This window comes from Benincasa hispida, chromosome 6, assembly GCF_009727055.1.
Source record: "Benincasa hispida cultivar B227 chromosome 6, ASM972705v1, whole genome shotgun sequence".
NCBI lineage: Eukaryota > Viridiplantae > Streptophyta > Magnoliopsida > Cucurbitales > Cucurbitaceae > Benincasa > Benincasa hispida.
In genome coordinates, this window is record NC_052354.1 from 15,521,151 (window position 1) to 15,542,670 (window position 21,520).

Here is a 21,520-nt window from a genome sequence, read left to right on the forward strand (position 1 = left end):
CGAGCTTGAAGGATATTTAATATCATATCATTACCCCATTTTTTTTTTTTATGTTTTTTAAACCATCAATTTGAGTGAAATCCACAACAATTTAGCTTACCCTAGAGAGATTTCGTTGAGATTTAGTTTTTAATAATAGGAATGGATTAAAATATTATTAAAATGCTTTTTTTTAACAACCAAAAAAGCTCCTACCACTCGTATTAATGGTGCCAAGGGTCATGATTTGGATTGCAATCAATATGACCTTCTACTATTAAGTGTTGGATTTTTTTTAAAGTATGTAATGATGTACTCTAACCTCTAACCTTAGATATTTATTTAATCACTACCACATTATAATTTACCGATCAAAGCAAAGACAATGTACAATTCAAGGAGTTTTGGGGTTAGGTTTCATATGATGAATCTTTCGAAATAAATCTTAAATGAAACTATACTGATAAAATTTAGGTTTTTTCAAGTTTATGGTATTTGTGTGGCTCAATTGTTGAAGATTTTAGTTATCTTTAATATAAAGTATTTGCATACCATACTACAAAGTGCATGTTTAGATGACTCACTTTAGTTGTTTCTTTAGCTATTACGAGACTTTTTTTAGTTGTTAAAAGGAATAAGATTTAAATTGTCTGAGGTATTTTGTGTTGCTAAAAGTGTAATGAAAATTTTAGTTAGTTTTAGTACAATGTATTTATGTGGTAAAATTGTTAAGAAAATTCTAGCATTTTTTAGTAGAAGATATACGGTGGAATACTATGGATATGAAGCAAAGGAATTGGGAGCATAAGAAAAAACTTGGGTTGGCAAAATTCCCCACTGGAACGGGGTATCCTCGGTTTGATCGGGAATGGGGTCAAATCGGGGACCTCTTTAGGGTCCCTGAACCGAGGAGGGGGCGGGGATGGGGAGGGTGTCCTCACCCCATCCCCGACCTTGACCCCGCCCCGATTAGGTTTTGAAATATTTTCTCTCTCTATATATATATTAGGTATTTAACTTTTTACATTTAGCTTGGTTTTTAATTTAGCCCAATCTGAGCCCAACTAAAGTGTCCAAGCCTAAACCAAATATAATTTTACAAAAAAAATTTTAAAAAATCCCATAGGAAAATAAAAGGGAAAATGGGGAATGGGTCCCCGTGGGGACCCATTTCCCCGACGGGGAATCCCCGTCCCTACCTTGAAATGGCAGGGATGGGGATAAAATCCCCCATCGGGGACGGGGACGAGGAACCCTCCCCCACCCCACCCTAGCTCCATTGCCAACCCTAGACAAAACTCAGATACTCTCTTTATAATTATGAAAAATAGATAATTAATAAATCATAGAGGGTTTGCTCATTAATAAAACAGTGGGGTGAGCGAATATATGGTATATGATGGAAAATCCCAAATTAGGTTTTATTCTTCACATACGCAGTATTTTTACAACCCAAATTAGATATATACTTCTTTTGAAACAATTTGTGAAACTTTCACAATATTCACAAATTTTATGTTATGTGTTATATTTTTTTTTTTTATTTTGTTGTTAATAACAATGAATTACCTAACATTCCTTCATTTGAAAGATTAGTTATTATTTAAATATTAAATTTGTTAGTATTTCATTTAGATAAAGGGTATTCTTTATTTAATCAATATATTCAATTAAAAATTTTAAAACAATTATTTGATGATTTATTCAAAGAAAAAGTTTAGTGGCCATTTTGAAAATTAAAAGTCCATTATATTTTGGCCATTTGTCTAAGGACGATTTTTTTTTATTGATTTGGAGATACGATAAAAAAAAAAAGAAGAAAAAACTAATATAAAAAAAATCGAAATAGGACTTTCCAAACAAAGTTTTATTATGTCGATGTTTCTTTTTTCCCAAAAAATAATATTTTTCTATTATAAATATTATAATAGAAAATAGATTTCCATTGTTTAGTGTCCCAAAAGCCATGTGTCACCATTCATGTTGTCCATGTGCCATGTAGTTATTCATGTTTGGTGTTCGTGTAAGTCCATATCTTATTTACCACTTTGCCTATAAATAGTGACATTTGGTGGATCTTAAGAACCCACCTACATTACAAACAGTATAACGTTTATACAACTCCTAGACTTAACTACAAAGTTTACATCAACAACTCTAAAACTGAAAGTGTGGCTGTGGTGTGGCAAACCTTGACCTTAGCATCACCCTGAAATTCCTCACCTTTCGTTATCTAGGGAAGGGGTGTTGGGAATAGTGTCCTAATTCTCCCGGAGTCTTGTTGTTTTATAAAGATACACATTGTTCAATGAATAAAATAAGTGTTATTTAATCGTGACATTTACTCATATCCAATAAACAAAGCTCCTTGGTTATCTTATGTGAACTTAAGCATGTATATGTGATATACAAGAGGATCATGCCTTAAGTGATAATCTAAATCGGTTTGTAGTATAAGGATTAAGGTGGGATACCTGATCTTGGTGACACTACGGATATGACCCGCTTTGTAGAGATTTGCAAATGTTGTAAACTACTACAGATGGTAGATCCTGACCATTCATGTGGAGATGTGAGAGCGGGGTATCTTATACAAAGAGTTTGTATAAGACCTGGCCCACGAGATGACTAGACTCTGTATATAATGCCGTTGATACTAGAGACTTGCATCTCACCTAAAGGACCATAGGTGACACGACCTCAATCTTGAGTGTTTTAGGAACTTCTGCCTTTGAGGGCGGTCCTTTGATTAGTATGGGTGAGAGTGGCCAGATTCCCAACTCAACATGCCCACCTTTTTGGGGACTTGTCTGATTTAGGAGCTAGGAACTCAATCCACAAGATAGAATTCACTTCTTTCCTGAAGCAGGGATAAGTAGAGAGATTTCTCTCTTAAGGGCTGATTCTGGGGCTTGTACATAGTGGCCACAACTTCTCTTTGGAAGAGAAGACTTAGTCATAGTAGGAGTATGACTTATGTTCATTAAAGGGATCAGTGGTACTTAAGAAGACAGATGTAACTACAGGGGCATAACGGTTATTGTCCCAGCTGTACTTACGAGCGATCTGTGAAGGGTTGTCGCACTGCTGATTGATTAAAATGGATACATAATATATCTGTAGTAAGGAGAGTTCAGCTCTCATTCTTTAGTGGAGTGCCTGGCAGTTAACGGATGGTGATCCTGTGACTAAAGAGTTTAGTCAGTTATTCACGTACCGTTAGAGCTTCGGAGCTACAGGTCCATGAGGTCCCCTTGGTAGCTTGGATTCATGTTGAGGATCAATTCTTGGTGTTGATTTGAAATGTTCAAATTGACAACAGGTATTTTGATTATATATGATATAATCGGTATGATGTATGAGATACATCTAGTAGAGGATTGATGTAAATGAGATTTACGTCAAGTACCATGGAATAGAAAAAGAACTATGGTTTATATGTTTCATGAGATGAAATACTAAAACTATAGGTTATAAATATAGTATGATAAGTTGGTTATCATTTATGTTTATAATAATATTAATTATTAGATAATTAATTCTTTTTCTTTTAAATAACCAAAGTAGTGGGTGAATATTGGATCATGATAACCGTGAGTTTAAAAGGAAAGTGGTTTCCTATTTAAAAAAAAAAAAAAGAAAAAAAAGATGTTCTTACAAAAGATGAAAAGAGGTTTTGTTTTTCAAACATTTGAAAAAGGATTTTGAGTTTTCTCTCCGCGTAAAGAAACTCACGGGTTGTCAAGTAAATACAGATTTACTAAACGATGGCTAGGCGAGCTAAATGATCGTGTAGTATTTACTAAACGATCGCATAGCTTTGCTAGACGATTGCTGGCCCAAGATAAACGATCATGTAGAGTCTGTAGATGACAGACCGAGCTAAACGATAGAGCTAAATGATCGCATAGTTTTTGCTAAATGATCGCATAGCTTTATCTAAACGATTGGGCATCGACATATACGATAGTTCTCCGCCTTCTCCCACTTGCCCAGTCGTGTACGCGATCGGTGTTTTCCTCCATTTTTCTGCCTCATACCAAGTCCGAACAGAGCCCACCCTCTGGTTTCTCACACCAAGAATACCAAGGTCACCTTGTTGGTGGTGTTAAGCTTAACTTGACACCGTCGAGGTTTTCTAGAGGTCGTTCGTGGTGTTATGGAGGTCGTTCGTGTAGCAGAGGAGATCGTGACCAAGGATATCATTGAGGACGAGCGTGAAGTGTTCTTACTGTGTTTGTGCGGTGTTGTGGTCGTGTAGATTGGACGTTCATGGTTGCTATTGTTCGAGCGATCAGAATGCACAACGAAGTATGGAGACATTTCTATCGATGTCCGTAGAGTTTGTCTCTTTATGCATTTGTATTGTTCATGCTGTAATTTCTGGATTGTAATTGTATAACTGTTTGTTTTGAAGTCGACTGTAAATATATGTTCATTCATGATTGTAATTTGGAATATTCTTGTTCCGCTGCTCATTGAAATCTCAATTCCAATTTCCTTCAATAGGGAGGGGGAAAGAAAACAAAACATGAAAAACGTGAGCTAAATAATTTAGTGAGTGGCAGTTTATATGAAAATAGGTTTGATTTCAGAAATTCACTTTTGGAAGAGAATTCCACATTCAAACAATAATCATATAACAAAATGTAACCTCCTCAGCCTGTCAGCCGGATATCCCTAGCATGATCATGTATTTTCCTTGAGTACTCTCCGCAAATAACCCACAATGACTAATGTGGGCATAATCTCAACACCCTATAACCCGCCGAATGTGCACATATCGATAATTCTTGCTAGACATGATTGGGTACGCTGACAATCCCAGCCAGATACCCTGACAATCCCAGCCAAGCGTCCACAAAGTATGCTAACAGTATCTCGGGTACAAATCCAATTTCCCAATACAATTACACAAGCATTATGACAACAACACAACAATCAAATCCAGACAAAACACATTTTCCGATCATGCCAATATTTCAAATATAACCTCTCTCTCTCTCTCTTTCTCTCTCTCTCTCTCTCTCTCTCTATATATATATATATATATAACCACTCACCTTGGTTGGGTAGGAACTTTCCTCTCTGAAGTTTCTTAGGTTTCGTTGAGCCCTCTTTTGATCCCAAATTCCATATTCAATTTCTAGCTTAGATTACTCATTATTCCAAGTCTTATTTTGAGACACTTTCTTCTACAAATATGTTCTAAATTATCTCAGAAAGCTTGCCTTAAAATCTAAGCTTAGATATCCTCGTAGTTTGGTTGGAATCCTCAAATAATCAAGACTAGCCCAAGTTTATCTGAGAGCTCGACCATTCTGACTTTTCTTCACTTTTTAGCCTGATTTCTTTGAGCTTCTTCTCCGACAGCTCTGCCTTAAAAACTATACTCTCTGAGCTTTCAAGTGGCTTCAGAATCACTAACAACGCACGAGTAATCTGGGAGAACTTATTGTCCAAAGTTGCTGCTACTTCATGATCTCATTGTCTGATAGCATTTCCTCCTCTTGGAACCACTCGATCAACGCATGATTTTGCTAACAACGCATGCCTTCTTTTGATCAATGCATAGCATCCTCCCAATCATTCATCATACACTCTTTCTAATGTCCTTTGAAGAGAATTTGAGTTATGAATATGAAGAGAAGTCATTGGCCCTATTTATAGGCGTTCCCATTTCACCTTATGTTGATACCTTCAGCTCCCTGCATGCCCAGGTGTCCACCACTTAGGCTACCAACACCTTCCTTTGCCACCATCAGCTTGAACTGTTAGCCTTTTCTTCATCTAGCTCCACCTGATCGGTTTGCATGCTCATTGGTGCATCCACCTCCTACTTTTGAGTTGTCTTCCTCATGCATACCTCCTTTGCATGAAACTCTATTTGTCCACCTCCTACTAACTTAAGCTTAACCTCTTCTCAATTAGCCACTATCAGCCCATAGTTCTCTCATCAATGCATCACTTGTGCCACACAACCTCAAGGAACTGCAAGTTCTTACTTGGCCGCATACTTTTCTTCTCTCGCATGGCTCACCCTTGGCACATGCGTTCAACTAGGACTATAACCATCATAATCTTCTAACGCATACTACTTACTCTAGCCTTGTCCTATGCGCCCCCCTGCTCTCGGATGTCCTTAGCACATAGCACATCACCAACGCATACCAATCCTTGAGTCAAGCTAGGTCTCAACTCAACGCCTTATGGTTTGTCTTAACATCGCCTAGCCTCTTGGTAACGCATACCTTATGACTAACGCTAGCATGACCTTGTTGCTTGCCAATGCCCTTAGTCTCTTGCACAAAACCAACGCAAACTAGCCTCACAAGTCTTATGTACTCCAAGCCCCAACAATGCATAGACACTTCACTATGCACCCATCATGGCTTGGCCCATCGCATAGCTCATCGTGTAGCTCTTGCACCCATCGCATAACCCATCGTCTTCTAGCTAATCTCATTGTCACTCATCACCCAGCGCTTTCGCTATCGCTCCATCGTTTAGCGCATAGCCCATCGTATAGCGCCTGAATCTATTGTCTAGTGCTTGCGTCTATCGTCTAGCACAATGCCTATTGTCTAGCGCATCACGTCCATCGTCTAGTGCATCACGACCATCGTCTACCACTTACGCTTATTGTGTAGCTTCATCACCCATTGTTTAGCGCTATCTTCTAGCACATGTGCTCATTGCATAGCATTTACGCCCTCATCATTTAACGCCTACCCCCATCTCATTGCTCTTGTGCCCATCATTTAGTGCCGCAAGCAGCTACGCGATCGTCCACATGCATGCTCCAACAGCCAGCGCCCATGCTCACGCATACTAGTCAATATGCATGCCCAGTCTTAATGCCCAGTGCCTTACATTCATTGTCTAGCCTTTTCCAACGTATAGTGTTGCTAGCTCTCAACGCGCTCCTCTTGGCATGCACAACCAACACATGGCTTCTCTTTTCTCGGCCACACTTGGCTTCCCTAAGAGCCCAACTAACCTCTACAAATAGGTAAGCCCAACGCCCTTGGCTCAACTCCAACGCCTAGCACAAGGCCAACGCATTGGCAAACTTTGTCATTCCAACACTTGGGCAACACCTCATGCCAACTCTTCGGTCAACATGTGTCCAAACCTCACAAGCTCAATGCATGGTTGTCCTTGGCTTCAATACTTAATCCCTTATAACCTCTACAAACTTAGCCTCATTCGAGCCTTATGCGTTAATGCTTCTTAACACCAAACACATAGTTTCTTTTAGACTCCACATTTAGCCAAATTTTTAATAATTAAGACTCAACTCAAAGCTACTCAAAGAAAATCTATTCAAACACTTATAATTTTCCTTCTCTTCAACATAGGATTTAACTTATACTTAATTAGTTTCCTTAATTACCTGCTTAAGTAGGAAAATTGAGATTCGAGTTTCACATGATGGGTGATATATTTACTGCACGATTTGTTGATTGTCATTTTAATGAGACAAAGTTTCCAACATTAGGGGGAGGAATTAAGAAGTTGGAAAAAGAAATTACATGGAATTGTTGTCTCATTTAGATCCCCGTATAGATCAATGTGAACTTGAAGTTCAGAAAATAATTCATTTGAAAAATATAGCAAATCAATTACCAAAAGCATTTATAGATGCAAAGAAAGTAACTAAGTCATATATTCCAACTGCAAATATTCCATAAAAATTGATATCTCAACACAAAAAGTTGTCACTAATGAGTCTGAAACACGCCAGAAGCGTAGTAGACCAGTGGGTTCCAAAGATAAAAATCCTTGAAAACAAAAAATAATTAATAATGAAAAATACTTGGTTGAGGATGTAAATACCTATAAAAAAATCTTCGACATGACTAGTGAGAAAGGTGAAATACCTAAAGACAATAATGAAATTTCAATAAACTATGTCATGACAGGAAAAAGATGGAATTGAACTATTGTAATTATTGACGATGTTTTTGCGTATAATGTTACTCTTGATATTATTAAAGGAACTATTTTAAAGAGAACCTTTGAGCGGAAGCGGATCGTCCAAATCCCATTTCGATTGAACGCATACATTTATAGTAAACAAAACAAATTATGCATAAAACTAAACTACAACATGTTTTCTAATAAGAAACAAAGTATAGAGATTATACCTTTGAAGAAAAGTCTTCAAGTAAATCCCTCGAACGTCACAAATGTGTCAAATAAGCATGAATTCTCCTCGAACAAGCAGCAACCAAACTTGAACCAAAAAGGTAGAGGACAAACCAGTTAGTTACCTTGGTATTCTCTGTGTGAGAACCCAAAAGTGGATGGCTCTGGCTATTTTGGTTAGGAGGGTACTTTGGAGTTGGAGGAGGAAGACGATCGAGAAAGATAATCTCTATCGCATAGAAAGATCTCTCAATCGTTTAGAGAAGCAAGTTTATCGCATAGACTCTCTTGAAATCGTGTAGTCTTTCAATCGTGAATGTTTGTCTTCTTAAATAATAAAATCATATTTTTATTTTATTCAAAAGCCACAAAGACTAATTAACTTCCCACTAAGGGTGATCAGAGAGAAAAAGGAAATTAATTAATAAATAAATAATAATTATAAATAAATATGATAACCAACTTATCACATTATATTTATAACCTATAGTTTTAATATTGAATCAGATATAATGTATAAACCATAGTTCTTTTTCTCTATTTTATGACATTTAATATAAATCATGTTTATATTAAACTTAACATCTATGAATCTTATTCATAAAAAATATATTTGAATCATATTCAAATATTTATTCCTCCAATTAAACAATAATATATCAAATACATTATGTCAATTATATCATATATAATTAAATTAATTTAATTATATCACATATAATTAAATTCCCTCTTATTAATTTGAACATTTCAAATTAATCCAAAAACTGATTCTCAACTAAATCCATTGAGCTACCATGGAAACCTTATGAACCTATAGCTTGAAGTTCCAATAGTACGTGAATAACTTATTAAACTCTTTAATCAAACTATCCACCATTCGTTAACTATCAGGTATTCCCCTAAAGACCGACAGCTACACTCTTCGCACTATAGATATATTTCTGTGTCCATGGATATAACCAATCAACAGTACAGTGTCCCTTCACAAATTTCTCGTAAGTACAGCTAAGCCAAATTATTGTTTTTCCCTTGTAGTTACATCTGTTGGGGTTGTTGCCCGAAAGTCTCGTGTTTGGTAGTTTGTAAACAGTTTATACAAATGCTTGTGTTGTATAATATATGATATTTACTTCACATCTTGTTTTTTGCTTAATTGCATGTTTTATTTGCTTTAGCACAAACCAATAAACTTAAAATCTCTGGTTATCTGTATGTAACTCAAGCATGTATGTGGAGACATACAAGTGGATCACGTCTTGAGTGATAACCAAAGTGATCTGTAGTATATAGATATAGGAGGGAAACCTTATCCCTGTAACGCTACGGATGCGACCCGCTTAGTGGAATGGTCACAAGTGTTGTGACTTGTCACAGATGGTCTGATCATGATCATTCGTATTGGAGACATGCGAGCGGGGGCGTTCTATACAAAAAGTTTGTATAAGACCTGACTACGAGGTGTTAACGTCTCGTTATATAATACTATTCATGACAGAGACTACACTTCACTAAGATGACCATAGGTAAATGACCTCAATCCTGAGTGAGTTGGGAACTCCTGTCATTGAGGGTGGTCCTTTGATTTGTATGGGTATGCGTGGCTAGGTCGCTGATTCAAACCTACCATTTTAGGGATTCGTCTTATTTGGGAGCTGGGAACTCAGCTACACAAGATGGAATTCACTCCTTCCCTGAGGCAGGGGTAAATAGATAGATAGCTCCCTTAAGGGCTGATTTAAGGGCTTGAACAATGTGGCACCACATACCTTCTCTTGGCCCGAGAGGTGTTCACACATAGTTGGACTATGTTGTATTGTTCATTAGAGGAATCAATGGTACTTAAGGAGTGAGATGTAGCTACAGGGAAAAAACGGTAATTTGGGCCAGTTGTACTTACGAGCATCTGTGAAGGGTCATCGTACTCATGATTGGTTATATCCAGTGGACATAGAAATATATCTGTGGTAAGAAGAGTTCAACTGTTGGTCTTTAGTGGAATGCCTGAAAGTTAACGAATAGTGGATCTTGTGGCTAAAAAGTTTAGTAAGTTATTCACAGACCGTTGGAGCTTCAAGCGACAGGTGCATTAGGTTCCTTGGGTAGCTTGGATAAAGTCGAGAATCAGTGTTTGGGTTAATTTGAAATGTTTAAATTGACAAGAGGAAGTTCAATTATATATGATATAATTGGACTGGTTAATTATATATGATATAATTGACTAAATGTATTAGATACATTATTTTGGAGGAAATTAGATATAAATATGATTTATAACAAGTAGAGGAGAAATTACTATAGTAGATATGTGATATCAAACTATAGGGTAAAAATAGAATATGATTATATTTATTAATAATTTAATTGGTTATTTATATGATAATTAACCTAAAAACTCTCTTGGATATGCATTAGAGGGAAAACCGCATCGGTTATTGTAACCAAAGAATAAAAATGGAATTTTTTTTCATTTTGAAGAGTTCGAAAAAGTTTAGAAAGTTTGTCGTTGGTGTGGAAACGTAAACGATCGCATAAGTTGAAAGCCTATATGATAGTCATTCAACGCCTAAATGATCACATACCTCGCGCCTAAACGATCGCATGCTAATTCCTAAATGATCGGACAGCTTTCTTAAACGATCGTATATTGTGCCGTGTTTGCTAAACTATCGTCTATCTTTTCCTAAACAATCGTTCAGTAAAACCTACACGATCGTGTAGTTTCTTCTAAACGATAAGCATCTAGCTATGCGATAGCTTCTTATTCTCTCCCACTTGCTTATCGTCTACATGATCAATTCTTCCTCCCACCTCTACAAACTCACCAAAGACCACAATTTGGGTTCTCACTTCGAGAATACCAAGGGCTCCTTTCTGGTGGTGTCGTCCCTGCTGCGTTCATTTGTTTGTGGTTGTTCGTGTTGCAGTTGCCGACGCATTTGTTGGGCGTTTGTTGATCGGGTAGAGGTCTTCCACTGCGTTGAGTTCTAAAGCTTGAAGAGTGTCTTTAACTAGTATGAGAACTTTTTCCTTTAATTTTAATGTTCAAAGCAAGCCATTGATTACTGTATATTTGCATAACTGTATGTTCGTATGTATTTGGTGTATTTCGGTCATGGTGAAATTGGAGAGATTTGACGGCACTCATGGATGCTCTTCGTTAACAGATCCTTCAACATCTAACTTCTTAAGTACCACCGATCCCTCTAATGAACAATAGATCATAGTCCCACCATGACTAAACCCCTCTTTGGCTAAGAGAGGGTGTGGCACCACATTGTTCAAGACTCGGAATCAACTCTTAAGGGAGCAATTTATCTACTTACCCCTGCTTCGGGGAATGAGTGAATTCCATCTTGCGTAGCTGAGTTCCTAGCTCCCCAATCAGACGAATCCTCAAAATGGTAGGCTTATTGAGCCAGCGATCTAGCCACTCTCACCCATACAAATCAAAGGACCACCCTTATAGACAGAAGTTCACAACTCACTCAGGATTAAGGCCATGTTACCTGTGGTCATCCTAGTGAAATGAAAGCCTATATTATGAATTGTGATATATAACGAGACTAAGCATTTCATGGTCCGAATTTATACAAAATCCTTTGTATAGAATATCCCCGCTCGCATGTTTAATACATGAATGATCAGGATTAGATCATTTGTAGCACTTTACAACATTTGTAACACCTATAAATCAGGTCATACTCATAGTGTCATCAAGATAAGGTACCCATCCTTATTCATATACTACAGATCATTTAGGTTATCACTTAAACATGATCCACCTGTATGTCTCCATATACATGTTTAAGTTACAATGATAACCTTGGATGTTAGTTTATTAGTTTGTGGTTAATGCAACAAAAATATCATATATTTTCATGGACAGAGTGAATCAAATATTATTAATCACACAGATGTTTGTTCATACAAGGTTTATAAACTATAGAACCCTACGAGATTTAGGGCATCAATCCCAACAATCAGCCACTTGTCCTAAAACTAGTGCAGTGTACAAGATAATCAAATTACAAGTACACAAAACAATAAACTAGGGAATAATACGCCCAGTAGAAGATCTCCCACTTTCCCTAGTCCACCCGTGGTCTGTCCTATAGACCCATATTCTATAGGTGACCCTCAAATACTATAGTCGTGAAGGCCATGGTCTGTCCCACTTGTCTTGTTTATTTACTTCTTTATGTAGATGACATGTTGCTAGCCGAGAGTTCCAAAGAAGAGTTGAGGCAAGTTAAAATGCTTCAAAAGAAAGAGTTTGATATGAAAGACCTAGGGGAATCAAGAAGGATCCTAGGCATTAAGATTGAAAGAGATAGAAAACAGGACAGATTATAAAGTGAATCAATCAAAATATTGTGCAAAAATATTGCAGAGGTTCAGCATAGAGGGTGCTAAACCAGTTGGCATTCCTCTTGCACCTCATTTCAAGTTTCCAGCTACAAATAGTCCAAAAAGTACAGATGAAGAGCACATAAACCATATGAAGGTTGTTCCCTATTCCCAAGCAATGGGATCTCTGATGTACCTAATGACTTCAACCAGACCAGATCTATCTTATGCTATAAGTATGGTCAGTGGGTACATGGAAAACCCTAGTAAACGACATTAGGAAGCAGTCAAATGGATACTGAGGTATCTGTGTTCATCAAAGGAAGCAAGGGTCTTATATAGATAGAATGAGCCTTCCAATGATGAAATGTATGACTATGTTAATGCAGATTATGCAAGGAATTTGGACAGAAGGTGCTCTCTATCAGGCTATGTTTTCCTATGGGGAAAAAATTTGATAAGCTGAAAGGCTAGTTTGTGAAGGAACTCTTATCCAAAAGAACCTATAAGCGGAAGCAAGATCTTTTCATGCCCATTGTGACAGAATTAAAGGCATTCACAAACATACAAACTAGTTATGCATCTTAGAACAAATTACAGCATGTTTTCAAAGTTAAATACAAAAGGAACGAGAGACATATCTTTTAAGACCTCTTATTCTATAGATCTCTCGCTCCTGTGAAGACTTGGACAATAACCTCTAGTTTAGATCGCCTAGCCAATCGTCTAGTAGTCACGAACAATCTTTTCCACGAACAAGCAACCCCTTCGACACCATCAGTTAGCAACCTTGATATTCTTGGAGTGAGAATTTAGGAGGTGTAGGCTCTGTTGTAAATTTGGTAGAGGGATGGAGGAAGGCAACGATCGAACTATAGGATCAAGCAAGTGGGAGAAGAAACCGTCTATCGCATAGACTTTATGTGCTTGATCGTTTAGTAAATCTCATTCTCATGAGAATCGTCTACACGATCGCTTATACTCTCACTAATCGTTTGCACGGTCCTTAGTAAACCTCATTTGATCGTTTACACGATCGTTTAGTAAATCTCGCTCTACACGATCGTTTAGAAATCTCTCGCAGTCGTTTACATGATCGTTTAGAAATCTCACTATCATACGATCGTTTTAGAAATCTCATTGTCGTTTAGTATCTCGTTGAGGGCTATCGTGTAGTCTCTCGTTTGAAGCAAAACGATAGGTAATTTACTAAATGAAGTGATTCTTCACAAAATGAAAACATTTTTCATTTTATCGTTCAGTTATGAAAACTGAAAATAACTTCCCACATCATGCACGAATAAAGGAGAAAACTACCTACAATTATCATATAATTGTTTTAATTATAAATAAATATAATAACTAACTTATCATATCATATTTATAATCTATAGCTTCAATATCACATCATATGTAATATTTAAACCATAGTTCCTTTTTTCTTTATTCAAAATAAATCATATTTATATCAAAATCCTCCAATTATTGTATCTCATACATCATATCAATTATATCACATATAATTGAACCAGTTTAATTATATCATATATAATCAAACACCCTCTTATCAATTTGAACACTTCAAACTAACCCAAAAACTAATTCTCAACTTGAATCCATTGAGCTACCAAAGGGACCTTATGGACCTGTAGCTTGAAGCTCCAACGGTATGTGAATAGCTGACAAAACTCTTTAATCATGAGATCCACCATCCGTTAATTTTTGGGCACTCCACTAAAGAGCGACAGCTCTACTCTTCTCACTACAGATATATTTCTGTGTCCATCGAATATAACCAATCAACAGTACAATAATCCTTCACAGATTGCTCGTAAGTACAGCTGAGCCAATTTATCGTTTTGTCCTTGTAGTTACATCTAACTTCTCAAGTACCACTGATTCCTCTAATGAACAATACGTCATAGTTCTACTATGAGTGGACACCTCTTTGGCCATTAGAAGGTGTGTGGCGTCATATCGTTCAAGCCCTAGAATCAGCCCTTAAGAGAGCAATCTATCTATTTACCCTTACTTCGAGGAAGGAATAAATTCCATCTTGTCTAGCTGAGTTCCCAGCTCCTCAATCAGATGAATCCCCAAAGTGGTAGATTTGAGTTAACAATCTGGCCACTCGCACCCATGCAAATCAAAGGACTGCCCTTATAAGTAGGAGTTCCTAACTCACTCAGGATTAAGGTCATGTTACCTATGGTCATCCTAGTGAAATGAAAGTCCCTATCATGAACGATGTTATATAACGAGACTAAACATTTCGTGGTCCGGTCTTATACAAACTCCTTTGTATAGGACACCCCCGCTCACATGTTTCCACATGAATGATTAGGATTAGACCATCTGTAGCACTCTATAATATTTGTAACATCTACAAAGCGGGTCGTATCTGTAGTGTCACCAGGATAAGGTTTCCCTCCTTTATCCATATACTACAGACCATTTAGGTTATCACTTAAGGCATGATCCACTTGTATGTCTCCACATACATGCTTAAGTTACGACGACAACCAAGGATCTTAGTTTATTGGTTTGTGGTAAATTCAACTAAAATATCTCATATTTCATAGACAATAGTGAAGAAAATATCTCATATTATTACATCACAAGTGTTTGTTCATACAGGTATTTATAAAATACAGGATCCTACGAGATTTAGAGCATCAACCCCAATAGTTTGCAGCCTGTTGTGGCTCTTTCCACAATATAGGCTAAGTTTATAGCATAGTCTGAGGTTGTAAAAGAATGTTTGTGGCTGAAGGGTTTACTAAACAATTTCCATATTAAACAAACAAAGGTCAGAATATATTGTGGCATCCAGAGCACAATCTTTATCTAAAAACCAACAGTTTCATAGCAGAACCAAGCATATTGACATCAAATATCATTTTATTAGACAGGAGATTGAGAAATAGGAAGTTGAGGTGGTAAAGATTCATATTTCAGACAATGCAGCTGATATGCTAACCAAATAGTTCCATTAAGCAAGCTTGGTCGATGCTTAGACCTCCTTGGGATCAATATACCTGAAAAAGGTTAGCTCAAGTAAACTCAACAAGCAAAGAGGGAAAGGTACTCTGGATGCTTACAAAGGTGGAGATTGTTACAAAAAGAATCGAAGATAAAGAAACAAGATTGCAGGCAGTTGAAACGTTGTTGACTTCTTTCTGTTATGTTATTGTAACCACCAGAGCTTCATCGTTGATGATGAGCGTCTGTGTATATAAAGAAAAACGAATGTGAGAAAAATGTAAGAAAACGAGAGAGAGCAAGGCATTCATTCTATAATAACTTTGAAGAAGAAATAATAAAAGAGACCCTCCTGATTTGCACAATGGATGTAAGCCTTCGGCCGAACCACTTAAACACTTGTGTTCTTTCTTTCTTACTCTACGACCGTCTAGCATTTACTTAAGTATTGTTTACACGATCGTGTAGTTCCTATCGCACCGTGTACACGATCGTTTAGCTTCACATCCAATCATCTAGCTCTTCAGCTGTCATCTATATGATCGTTTAGTGCTTCATTCTATCATTTACATAATTGAACTATCGTCTACTTCTTGGAGCTTCTTCTACACGATTGAGCCACCATCAGGTAAACGACAGAAGAGTTTTGAAGCCTCAGCATACAGTATCCCCTGAATCTTGAATTGTACTTGACCGTTAATTCTGAGTAATTTGTGATTGCAAACGAGAAGATCATAGTTATCTGGGACAACAGTTAATTATAGTCCAATCAATTCATAATTAAAGTTTCATGAATTAGTTTTGTTGTGTAAATTTGGATCAGATAGTTAAAGCTTAAAACCAAATTAAAGTAAAATCAAAATTAAGATAAAATTAGATAAGATAAGATTTGACCTAATTTGTTTGGGATTAAAAAAAACGCATATCTTAATCCTAAAAAGGTTAAATCTCATATCTAAATCTCAGTAGGATTAAAGTAAACCCTAGATCAAATCCTCCTATAAATAGACCATTATGACTTCATATGAGATAAGTTAAACTTTTGACTTCTTCTCCTTTCTTTAATTTTCTTACTAACTTAGGCATCAAAGCCCTTTTTTTTTGTTTTATAGGTCTTCTCTTTCTTAAATTACAAATTTATCTTTGATATCATGTGCATGTGTAGTAATAATAATAGTACTAGTAGTAATAGTAATAATAACAACAACAACAACAATAATAATAATAGGAATAATAATGTTTAAATACTATTTGTATTTGGTCCACGTACTTTTGACTTTAGTCCATTTTGGTATATATTTTCAAAATGAAAATCTTGATTAATTCATTTACATTAAGAGACCAAAATAGTCACATTTTAAAATTTAGTGAACAAAATAAAACAAAGTTAAAATTATGAAAATTAATATTTTCAAAATAAATGAACTAATATAGTATTTAAACCTAAAAATTAAGTCCTTGTTGGGTAACAATTTGGTTTTTTATTATTATTTTTTTTTTTTGAAAATTAAGCCTATAAACATTACTTTCACATCTAAATTCCTTCCTTTGTTATTTACTTTTAACTAATAGCTTAAAAACCGAGCAAACTTTTGAAAACCTTAAAAAATAGCTTTTCAAAATTTCTTTTTATTTTTGGAATTTGGCTAAAAACTCAACAACTTTACTAAAAAAAGATGCAAATCATGATAGAAAATGGAGAGGAAATATGCTTAAATTTAAAAAAAAAAAAAAAAAAAAAAACAAAGAGGTTACCAAAGAGAACCTAAATATGATAAATGTATTTAAACCTAAAAATTAAGTGCGACAAATGTAAAGAAAAAAGAAATTAAACCTAAAAATTAAATTGTGACAAACGTAAAGAAAAATTAAAAATCCGACCTGCCGGATTCGAACCAGCGACCTAAGGATCCCTGAACATACTACAGTCCTCCGCTCTACCAACTGAGCTAAGATCGGGTGTTGTTGTAAGAATAATATTAATTTGATTACATTTAATATGACTTATATTATTTATCCTACATCGCCATCTTCTTTTGTGCCAAATTGCCAATTGGAAATTTTGCAGCAATATTCTTTTCATCTTTCTTTTCCTTCTAGAATATTAGATAGTCCTATGCTATTTTTATAAATCATTATTATAGTGTTACAATTTTAACCTTCTAATAAATTTTTACCTATAAATGAATTATAAAAGATAAAATTTTAGAGAAAAACAATATTAGAGATTATTTATTTATTTTAAATTTATGAGTTGTGGCAAATTTATTACATAATTAATATATGCATTAGTCAAACTTACTTTTGTTATGTTTTTAAAATTTGACTAAGAATTCAACTTTTACACTTAACAAAGACGTAAAACATTGAAAGAAATTGTTACAAAGTAGGTTTATTAGAGGGTTAAAATTGATACAATTTAAATTTATTTCTAAATTAATACACACACTCAAATACTCTTGCAACTAAATCATCAATAGGAAAGAAAGTTTGATGAAGAATTCAAAGATGTATATGTTGTTGACTGCACTCTTGGTTGGCATTTACAAATATAGCTTACCCTAGAGAGATTTTGTTGAGATTTAGTTTTTAATTATAGGAATGAATTAAAATATTATTAAAATAGAGTGCTGGTTTTTTTTTTTTTTTTTTTAACAACGAAAAAAGCTCCTACCACCCGTAATTATTGGTACGAAAGGTCATGATTTAGATTGCAATCAATATGGTCTTCTGCTATTAAGTGTTGGATTTAAGGTAGATAATGGTGTACTCTAAACTCTAATCTGAGATATTTATTTAATCACTACCACATTATAATCCACCAATCAAAGCTAAGACAATGTACAATTTAAGGTATTTTGTGTTGCTAGAAGTATAATTAAAATTTTAGTTAGTTTTAGTTCAAGGTATTTGTGTGGTAAAACAGATAAGAAAATTCTAGCATTTTTTAGTAGAAGATATATGGCGGAATACTACAGATATGAAGTAAAGGAATTGGGAGCCTAAGACAAAGCACATATACTCTCTTTATAATTATGAAAAAAAGATAATTAATAAATAATAGAAGGTTTGCTCATTAACAAAAAAGTGAGGTAAGTGAATATATGGTATATGATGGATAATCCCAAATTAGGTTTTATTCTTCACATGCCCAGCGTTTTTACAACCCAAATTAGATATATACTTCTTTTGACACAATTTTTGAAACTTTCATAGTATTCACAAATTTTATGTTATGTGTTATATTTTTTTAATTTGTTTTTAATAACAATAAATTACCTAGCATTCCTTCGTATGAGAGATTAGTTTGTTATTATTTAAATATTAAACTTGTTAGTATTTCAGTTAGATAAGGGGTATTTTTTATTTAATCAATATATTTGATTAAATTTCTAAAACAATTATTTGACTATTTATTCAAAGAAAAAGATTGGTGACCATTTTAATTAAAAGTTCATTAAATTTTGACCATTTGTTTAAGGACGATTTTTTTTTATTGATTTGGAGATACGATTAAAAAAAAAAAAAAAGAAAAGAAAAAAGAAGAAGAAGAAAAAACCAATATAAAAAAAATCGAAATAGGACTTTCCAAACAGTTTTACGGGGTCTTTCTAAATATAAAAGAAATATTTTAAAATATTTATATTTTATAGCAAAAAATTTCAAAAGTACCCAATAGGTTTTGTTATAAAGGGTAAATATTTTCGAAATTTTTTTATTTATAAGAATTTTCCCACCTTTATTATGTTGATGTTTCTTTTTTCGCTAAAAATAATCTTTTTTCAACTTTTTTTTAAAATGATAATAATAATAACAATAATAAATTATATGTTTTAACTCACAAATATTCAGAGTTTTTTTTTTATTATTAATTTAGGTCTGTTGGTAACCATTTTGTTTTTTGTTTTTTGTTTTTGAAAATTAAATCTATAGATATTTCTACTTCCAAATTTCTTCTTTTTGTTATCCACTTTTTACAATGATTTAAAAAATGAAGTAAACATTTGATAACTAAAAAAAGTAGCTTTTATTTATTATTATTATTTTTTAAATTTGCTAAAAAATCAATCATTATACTTAAAAAAAGATGCAAATCATTGTAAGAAATTGGGAAAAAATAGAGTTAATTTCAAAGAGATTTTTTACATAAAAAATCACTCTTGGGCCATATAATTTATAAATATTTTTAAATTTGAATTTTTTCAAAGAAGTCTTTTGGTGTTAGTTTTGGACAATTTTACCCTTTTTTTCATTTGTTTATATTTGTTATAAAATATATCCCTATTTATAAAGTTTCCTTAATGATGGAGAGAGAAAATGCATTTTATATCATTTTATTTTTTATTTGACATATTTCACGTATGAAGCAACTCGTTTTACTAGCAGATTCGTGTTATTTTTAAATATATTTTTGAACATTTTATTAGATTTTTGTAAATATTCTAACCAAGGTATATGAAATACATTAGTAAGTATATCTGATATGTTCTCCAATATAATTGGTTTCGCAACAAATAAATACTGATAAATATATTTTTCCCTTACATGACTCATTTCAAATATATATGAGGTTATTTTAAATACATTTATAAGAGGTACAGATTTAATGTTGTTATATAATAAATACTTCATATTTTAATTTTAATTTCCTTTCTATTTAATTATATATTTCACATACTTTATCATATATACTCATGGATATTTAGTAATTTTGCAAATATATACATTATATTATATGCACTCTAAGATGTGCTAGTAATCTTTTCCCCCTACAATCTATATACAAATTATATTTGTTTGTATATTTGATATATATTGTAGAGAGAAACCGTATCAATTCACAATACATACAGTAGAATACCACATACTAACTATATTTAAACAAACATGGTAAACCAAATTCACATATATTTGAAATTGAAAATAAAATACATTTTCAACCTCAGACTAGATCTTCCAGATATATGTGAATTATTTGAAATAAAACCACACATATATATATATATAGAAATAATATCAATTTTCCACATTGATCCCTAATGATCTTTTTATTATATTTTGATCTTCTGACTTTTAAATTTTCAACATTTTGTAGCCTTCATTTTTGCAATTAAATTTCATATTTAGTTGCTGATTCCAATATCAACTTTTGAAAAAAAGAGTTTTTTGAAAATTATTTACAAAAATAGGGTAATTTTTTTTTGTCTTATTCAATTCAATCTTCTCAACAGATTGAATATGTTCCAATTTAGCCTTCTCAAAAGACTGAAATATCCATGATCAGCCTGTCAAAGACGCGTTAAGCACAGACGTGGCTCAGTCACAACCACCTCAACAAGCCACAATAGTTTCTGTCTTTTAGAAAGACGGAATTGTAATTTCTTCTTTTTTTATGTTTCGTCTTTAAGGAAGACGAAACCTATTTATTATTATTTTTTTTTTGGAAATTTTATTTTAAAAACAATAATAAATTGGTGTGATTTTAGATTAGATATAAAATTATTGTGTCACACAACTAGTTTTGAAGTTGAATTCATTTAGTAGGTGTGAGACAATAATCGAAAGACCAATATCAATTCCATATCATATTTGTATTTTGACAGGAAGAATTATTGATTTTGGGTTTTAAGGTATTTGAAAAAATAAAGTGTGCTGAAAATTATCTGAAAATATATATTTCATTAAGTGTTGGTAGTAACCTTTAGTTGACCAATTTTATTTGTTTTATTTATAATTCATGTTTTTCAAATTAATCTCAAATTAAATAATTGAAACACCACTAAGTTTTTTTATGCTTGAAGTATGATATAAAATGAGTTCAATGAATGTAATGTTAAAAGCAAAATAATTTTGTTCATTAGTGGAAGATGATCTATTTCGATCACACCTAGAACGCTCACGATTACTATGATCCCGTACACTTGATATTTGACCTTCATCAATACTCTAATTATGTGATCGGTAGATCACATATTGATCATTAAACCCAAATGGACTATGAGATTATTGATCTATATCCATGTTGTTTATTCCTAGATTGTCAAATGAAGGAACAGAT

The 21,520-nt window shown here is 33.8% G+C and overlaps 1 non-coding gene across 1 annotated transcript; it reads right to left on the reverse strand.

The window, feature by feature from the left end:
• Positions 1–17,337: 17,337 nt before the first annotated feature.
• TRNAY-GUA lies at positions 17,338–17,421 on the reverse strand. Its single transcript is given in 2 exon segments — positions 17,338–17,373; positions 17,385–17,421. It is a non-coding gene; the product is annotated as a tRNA-Tyr (tRNA).
• Between the last annotated feature and the right edge of the window lie 4,099 nt (positions 17,422–21,520).